The sequence below is a fragment of the Pyxicephalus adspersus genome, chromosome 5 (genome assembly GCF_032062135.1).
Source record: "Pyxicephalus adspersus chromosome 5, UCB_Pads_2.0, whole genome shotgun sequence".
NCBI lineage: Eukaryota > Metazoa > Chordata > Amphibia > Anura > Pyxicephalidae > Pyxicephalus > Pyxicephalus adspersus.
The window spans coordinates 145,990,547-145,999,234 of NC_092862.1; positions in this window are offsets into that span (position 1 = coordinate 145,990,547).

An 8,688-nucleotide genomic window follows, 5' to 3' on the forward strand; every position below is an offset into this window, starting at 1 on the left:
CTGGAGAGACCCCTTCATCCCTGGATCCCAGCCACATTAACCTTTGGATTTCCAGCAAGGCTCCTTATTGGCATTATGTGGAGGGACTGACTCCATCCTGCAGGAATCTCAGATTTACAGGAGAAATAGTTGTGGCCCCTGGATTTGGCCCCCAGCTGTCCTGACTCAGAAGGGAACCCTACAGCCATCATGGATGTCACTAGGAATTTGGCCCTTTTCATGCTGCTCTGCACCAAGGTGAGTTCATTGTCTGGGGAAACATGTTACAAAGTATCTGATGAGTTTCTTTGTGTTGGAGCTGTGATCACTCCATGAATTCTCTCCATAAACAAATCCTAAATCCAGGAATTCCCTAAACCTCCTGGATTGGGAAAAAGAGACAAATATGTTAGATTGTGCTCAGTCTTTGTTATTATTATTATTATTATTATTGTTATGTTATTTGGTGTCTCTGAAGTCATTCTTGTGGAATAGATTATAGGTGGGGGAATAATTTGTTACATGTAAAGCTTGCTGCTTGTGTCCCTGGGGTCACCAAATCTTCTGTTCTGGGATATAAAACTAACATGTAACATTGTACAAGTCCTTGTTCCTAAAATCACTAAATCTCCAGATCCTGGATCATAGGAAGCCACACTAACATGTTACATTATGCACAGCCCTTGTGACTTGGTGTCCCCAAATCTCCTGGATTATATAAAGTCAGCCTAACATGTTACATTGTATGTGGTCCTTGGTGTCCCCAATGTCTACAAATCTCCTGGATTATATAAAATTATGTCTACAAATCTGGATTATATAAAATAAGACTAACATGTTACATTGTATGTAGTCCTTGTTACTTGGTGTCCCCAATGTCTACAAATCTGGATTATATAAAATAAGACTAACATGTTACATTGTATGTAGTCCTTGGTGTCCCTGTTGGTTATAGATATTCTGGAATATAATGAGACCAATATGATGCATTGCTCAGTCTTTGTTACTTGGTGTCTCTGAAGTCATTCTTGTGGAATAGATTATAGGTGGGGGGAATAATTTGTTACATGAAAAGCTTGCTGCTTGTGTCCCTGGGGTCACCAAATCTTCTGTATTCTGGGATATAAAACTAACATGTTACATTGTATGTAGTCCTTGGTGTCCCTGTTGTTCATAGATCCCCTGGATAATATAATGACACCAATTAGATCCACTCCTTGATCCTTGTCTCTCAGTCATTAAATCTAGAATAGATTATTGGTGGTGAGGCCAAAGTGTCCATTGTATGCAAATCTGAGTACTTTGTCCCCAAATCTCCTGGACTGTATAGGTGACACCAATATAATACATTGTATCCAGTCCTTGCTGCTAATTGAATAGAATATAAAGCAGTGAGAACATTTTTGTTATATGGCATCCAATTCTTGTCCCTTTGAGTTTTAGAAGTCACTAAATGGCAGGAATTAGGAAATAACAATAAATCTTAATACATTTTATTTATATTTTAACCCCTTGTATTACTAATTCTTCTGGATGATAGGAAGTGAGCGATATTTGTTAGATCTCTGCTTTATTCCTGATTCAGATTTGTCTTCCATCATTTACTTTGTGTTCTCCGTCTCTGCTTCAGGAAATGATTGAGCTCTATCCTGTGTGATGTTCCAGGACTGTTGGGATCATTATTCCCCAATCTTCCTTAGGAAATATTAGGAATGTTTATTGGACCACATTGCCCTTAGTTTGTTATTTTAGGAATAATTCAGTCACCAGGAAGGGATTTGTTTCTTGTATCAGTTTGTTATTTCTCCAGGTATCATTAGTGGTATGACAATGGACTTTGTAAGGCGCTGCGTAATATGTCGGCGCTATATAAATACAAGTCATTATCCGGGCATGGGGGGGGGGGGATTCAGCAAAATGGGGTACTAGAGAAGTTGTAGTTCCACAACAGCTACAATTATCCCTAGAACCCTGGGATCTGCATAGATAAATGAGACCAATGACTCCAACTCATCTAGTCCAGGCATGCCTGTAGCTTTCATGGGGCCCCATCATTTTGTGGCCCTCGGTCAGCTTATGAATATAAACTGCATGATGGGACATTTTGCGGCCTACCTCTTTAGAAAATATTGCCCTGCATCCTTTTTAAGGATAACTGTTACAAATTATGATTTTATGTACAGCACTGCGTAATATGTTGGCGCTTATTGAATACTGGATAATATTATTATTCAATTAGCTGTACTTTCATCCTAATTTTTTGCTGCTCTGTGCCGGGGTTCCTCCATCTCTGGCCTTGTATTCCATATGACATGTTGGATATAACGGCTGCAGTTATTATCCCGCACGGCTGTTGGAGCACCATAAGTCTCAGCCTGCCAGCAGGGCATATGTTTGCCGCGGAGGTGCAGTTTGGCCCGGCTTGGGACCGAAGCTTAGCTCACACCTCCATATAAACACTTTAACGCATGGCTGACCCCGGGCCCTGTTCACATGTGTGCGCTGACAGGCAAATTGCCCATTGCAATGAATGAAATGATAAATGTATCTGTCAGGCAAGGTAAATGCATTGCAGCTTATGGACTGAAAGCAGAAAGTGCATGGAAATATAACAATGTGCCAAAAATAGAGGCCTATGAAAATTATGAACTCGTGACTCCAAATTGCGACCAGCTAAGGGCTCGTTCACAGCAGCGGCCTTGTCCAATGAAACCGCAATGCAAGAAAAAGGCAATTTCTCCTATTTTAATGATTTGCAACGGAGCCCTGCACTGAAAATATAGAATATATGGGATTTAGTGCAAGGACTTCAATGCATTAAAACATGCAATGCATAGAATGTATGTAGAAGTTTTTTTTTAACCAAGCACTTTATTTATTTTACCGATGCATAGACTTTCACAGCAGCGTGCTCGCATTATGAGCACAGTAACGCCTGCAGCCTGGTGTGAACAAACTGTAACAGATGGGAATGCGCATTGTTTAGCTCTGGTTGTCTGTTAGTCCAACTGTCCCCTGAAAAAAGCTGTCTGCTGCAATGCTCCAGGCACTGTGATGATACATTGGGGGCCCATTTACATCCTGCGATTTAATGCGTTGGGGTAATGCAATACCAGATATAACGTATGGCACCTCAACATACTAAAGCGATGTAGCTCTGATGTACAAATATTGCAATATAACACAATACAGGGTAAAGGACTGCAATGCATTGTGTGGCACCACCTGGACACAAAGCTGCATGTTAAGTTCTGAGATGCACATGTGTTGGGTCACGCATGATTGCATGAACGCATTGCAGAGAAATGTGATTGGGCCCCAATATTGGCTGGAACCCCTGGCAGTTTTTTTTTTTTTCTGTTTGAACCCACAAAGTTTTTGTCCACTTTATTCTTCCCTGGTCTTGTCTGAAGCGTCTCGCACTCGTCCCCCATTTAGGAAGCGTCTGCAGGCTGTGAATAAGCTTTAACTGAACATTTACAGAGCTCAAACCAGCAATCTCCCGGCTATCGGTAAATGCCAACCAAAGCCCGCTAAATGCTTCTAAAGCTACAGCCAGCATGGAGATCGACATTCATCGCTGGGGAATGGAACCATTTCTGCTCACCATGTCTGTGCCACTTTATATTGGCGCTTATCTGAGATTGGCCACCACAGTCACCAATATATATTTATATAGCTCTGACATATACCGCAGCGCAGTACAGAGGAGCTGACACTCTAATGTCCCCCCACAGTCACACACTATTATTATACATTTATATAGCTCTGACATATACCATAGTGCTGTACAGAGAACACTGAGCCAGTCCTATCAGTCTGTGCACCCTAGGAGCTTGCACTCTAACACGTATAAAGATACAGGATGGGGTCGGTATATGGAAGGCAGCCATCGATGGCGGTGAGCTTTGACTTGTGTAAACTTGTCTGACTTTTTATTACAATTTCCAGCCGTGATCTTGTGCGGCCGCTGAGTGAAGTCACTCTGGGGAATCTCTTTGATTAGTCAGCTCAGCCAGAATAAAGGAGCCGACAGTCATAATGGAGATATGAGAGCGTCATTAACCCTCTCTGGGCTCGGCGAGCTTGCTCCATTCTTCTCTTTCCATTTTCACCCAATTCCTGAAATCTCATTGGCTTCCTGACATCCTTCTCAGCATTTGTAAATCTTCAGTCCCTGGGGATTGTGCCACGGAGATCCTGGTTCAGGCACTTCCTGTGATAGGTTGTCACCCCAGCTTTGTTCTCCTGTGTTGTCACCCTGGCACATTCTCTTCTCAATGGAAGTCAATGAGTCAGGCCTGACTGGCTGAGATACACAGAGTATGAAATCTTCAATCCATGGATCATCCGGCCGCATTCACTGTAAATGTGACATCACAAAATTCCTTGGCTGAATGTTTCCTTTGAATCCGAGTTTCTGACTTTCCGCTGATGATGAAATAGTTTGATGAATGGAAAAATTAAAATCGCACAGCAGATCCTTTTATAGTTCAGTGCATGCTTTGGTGCAGCCATCTTGTGCTGGGTGACAGATTCACCTAATGTGAATGTAAACCTTAAGGCTCCTTTCACACCTTTGTGTATTGCTAATGCGGGCACATTGGGTACGATTTATGAAAGTTCTTTCATCAGTGAACCTGGGTGATCCTGCAAACCTGGAATGGATTTCTTACAAGCCATTTGCTATTTCTTGGTAAATCCTTTCAATCCTAGACCAGATCCATTCCATGTTTGCTGGATTCCCAGGTTCACAAATGAAAGTGTATCCTCCCCAGCCTTGGAGAGCTCATAAATCGTACGCATTAAATGCATGTTATGACGCATTTTCCATGCATTGACTTTTAACGCTTATTTGTGATAATTGGGCTGCAATGTACCTAAAGCGCTGCATGCCATATTTGTGTTTTTTATTGCAATGGATGGTTCACATCTGGTGCAGGCACTGCTTTGGATTGGTGCATTGCGGTTCCAATTATTTGCATTGAACTGCAGCACACAAGCTGAATATTTCCTATTTTGCAAAGTATTATTAAACACCGATGTGTGTCAGGCCCCATTATTTTCCTTTACTTTTAGTGATCCTGCCAGTAACACACTTCCTGTCCTAGAGTGACAACACTTTGTATTATATGTTCGGTTTGCCCCCCTAGGGTACAAAACAGCTCCCCCATAATGAAGAGGGCGGGGGGTGCTCTGTAGGGCAGAGGAAGCAGATTGTGTGACATTTGGGTGCAGGATTAGGAGATTTTCCTCCATATTTATTACTTGGCCTACAGAAAGGGCTGATATACAACTTCTGCCCCTGGGGGGGCGCTTTCTATATATTGGGCTGCAGAATACCCCCCCACCCGTTTGGGGTAAAAAGGGGAATGGGTGGGCATCTTCTCTGGATGTGTTGGATATATTGCTGCAGGCCATGCGCTGGCACATATGCGTCTGGCGGCTCTTGCTAGCGCTGCGCTCTGGGAATAACGTGTCCGGATCTCTCTAATTAACACATCATGCGATCACCGGCGCTGGAGCTCCGCCAAACTCCTTCTATGGAAACTTCCCCTCCGTACAGACCAATCGCCCAATCAGAAGATTTCTGGGGACGTCCATTATTAATAAGTTGTATTTATATAGCGCCAACATATTATGTAGCGCTGTACAGTAACAGACATTATGCTGGGGGAACAGGATTGGGTGAATCTTATTTCTGGGTGGTGGGGGGGATAAGAATCCAATTTATTCCTCTTAAGCTACATACACACGTCCAATGGTTCTCGCCTGATAATCAGCTCAGGGCTGATAAAGGACGAGAATCTGGCGTGTGTACAGCGCCCATCCTCCATCGTACGAACGTCCTGGCGGATCCATGGACGAAGAGCGATCCTAATGCAAGGGAAGGGGGAGAGCGCACAGTGGGGTGCAGCTCCATCGTTCTCCCCCTCCCCTCCCCATAGAGCAGAACAATGGAGTATGTACAGATCTCATCATGCATCGTGCAGTGCGATAATAATTGCACGGCTTTAGATTGTAAGCTCTTCGGGGAAGGGTCCCCCCCTCCCCATGTATCTGTCACTGAATGCCTCAGAGAATTCCATCACTGTGCTGTATATATCCTGTGCAGCGAATAGAGCTATGGGAGGGGCCTGATAGCCCCACCCACTACAGGCAGCCAGCAGAAAACAATGGAAGGGGTGGAGTCGAGACCAGTCACCTTTCACAAAGACAGAGAGCAGCAGTGAGCGGCCTTTATAACAGGAAGTTCTCACATAAAGGCAACGTGGAAGAGTTTTCTCATGCCGAACAGACACATCGCAGTATTTTATAGGAAAATCGTGGAGTTTTACTATTTTTTAAAAAAATTTCCCCATGAATGTCGAGTAATGTCGCCGCCTCAGCACACAATTTAATTGATCGTCCGCTCGGTCCTTTGCCCCCATTCCGGCAGTTCAGGATCAGCACACTGGCGCTGTGTCTTCAAGGAAAGTTTGTGGAATTTCCCTTGAAATCAGTTGGTAAATAGGTGCAGGGGCTGCGGGTAGAGCTGCAGGCAAGATGCATTAGAGGGACGGGGGGGGGGGGGGGCGTACCAATGGGATCCTCCGCCCCATTCACTGAACCCGGCACATCCAATCGTTGCATCCAATGGTTGCGGGTTTAATAATGGCCAAATCTAATATAAAGAAGAGGCTCGGCCTATTAAAGAGGACCTGTCATCAATATGGTGACATGATACAGGCCTCCATGGGTTCATTCCTAACACGTCGCAACATTTTAAGAAAACTCATGGAGCTCCAGGCAGTGACTTTGCCTAGGCTGAGATGATGTCATCAGTCTGCTGCAGGCAGGAAGAAACATTTCCTCAGTCTATTCTCCTGCAGTAATCAAACTGCAACATTGTATCGGTCACATGATGAGCGGCTGATCTGTGTTGGGCATCGGCCAAGGAATCAGTGGTGATGCCACCAAAAAGATGGCGCCAGCCTGGGGAGAACCACAGATGGTGGCATTGCCAGAGGTCATGTGATCTCCGGGGGGTAATAAATGACGAGGACACATTACTCCGCATTAATTGGACGAATCAGATTCTTTCTTCAGGTTTGCAATGTTTTTCTTTAATGGAGGAGCAGCAAGGCTGGGATTTGCACATTGCGGCAGCGCACATTGTATCGCATTGGCGCACTGCAGTTCCGTTCCTTTTAGATGGAAGAAGCCGGTGAAGCTGCAACACTGCGCAGCACCGCACCCAAATGGTGCATGTGTGATTCTCTGCATGCTGATTGACCCCAATGCATGGAGCCGTGCAGTACAATGCCCCAATGCAGTCACATGGGGGGACGCAGCCTTTAGGGTAAGTTCTCGGGGACGACTTCCATGGGGCTCCTGGGCAGCTGCCTTTAAAGGGCCCCTAGGTGGGTTTGATGGGCGGCCATCTCTTAGTTGCCCCCATGCACAGTTGCCGTTTGGAGCGCCCGCAGTTGGCAGCGGGTTGGAAGCGCTCGGCTCCTGACTGCCCATGTGAACTGAGCCGCCCTCTGACTTACAGGCGCCCAATCATATTGCTCCGGATGATTGCGTGATTGGAAATTGCATCACCGAATTCTGGTCAGAAGAGCTCACAATCTAATCTGTTTATCAGAAGCTAATCCTAAGAAGTTCCGGGCCCCTGCTGGGTGTAGCCCCTGCTGGGGCCCATCATTACATCCCCTTATGTATTCTGCATTGTGCGCAGTTTTTCACCCTCCTGGTATGTTGCGATGAAATGAATCTGGTATGAATGTTCCATCCTCGGAGTGTTGCAATCTGTGAATCATCTGTCTGCCCCATAAACGCTAAATTCAACCCAGAAACAAATCCGAATATTTCGAAGACGTTGTCACGCCGAAAAGAGGAACTCCGCCTAACGAAAGGGAACAGAACCCCGGTAATCTGGGTTATCACCCCCTGTAGTCCCGGCCTCTTCTAGGTATTTATAACCTCTCGCCGTTCTTCATCTGATTGCCCTCCAGAAAGGTGGCGCCATCTATACGCGGGCATCACCCAGGGGCAATCATGTAAAATCCCGGAGTCTGTGATCACAAATGTTTGACATAAATGAAGCCTGGGGAGGAGTATAACCCCCAATGTGCTCCTATTGCTGACTCTAATGGGGAGATTTTACATCATTTCCTGTTGGGTCTCTAGGACAGGAAATGAAGACAGATGGGGGTGACTACCTGTAGGCGCTCCTAGGCCCTCCCCTCTCTGAATTTGAAAATTGGGCAAATTTGGCTTCCATTGATGGGGGGGGGGCATTACCAGGGGCAGCCCAGCACCCTCTGTGCCCCGGGGCATCCCATGTCTGTCTCCAGATGCCAAACTGCGGCCTCACCCCGAGAGACAGAGAACGGCGTCCTCGCCAAATATGGAGCGGCCTGCGTGTAATCAGAGCCGGGAGGGGGAAATGCTGCTTAATTAGAACAAGATCCGCCCGGCATGATTCACTTCTCTCATCTTCTTAACTCATTATTCACCCAAACGGGTAAAAAGAATGTGAGAAGAGTCTCCTTCAAAGCATGCAAATCATTATTAGAGTGTCAGCTCCTCTGTACAGAGACTGATGGGAGGGGCACAGTGATCTCTGTACAGCACTATGGTATATATCAGAGCTATATAAATGTATAATAATAGTGTGTGACTGTGGGGGGACATTAGAGTGTCAGCTCCTCTGTACAGAGA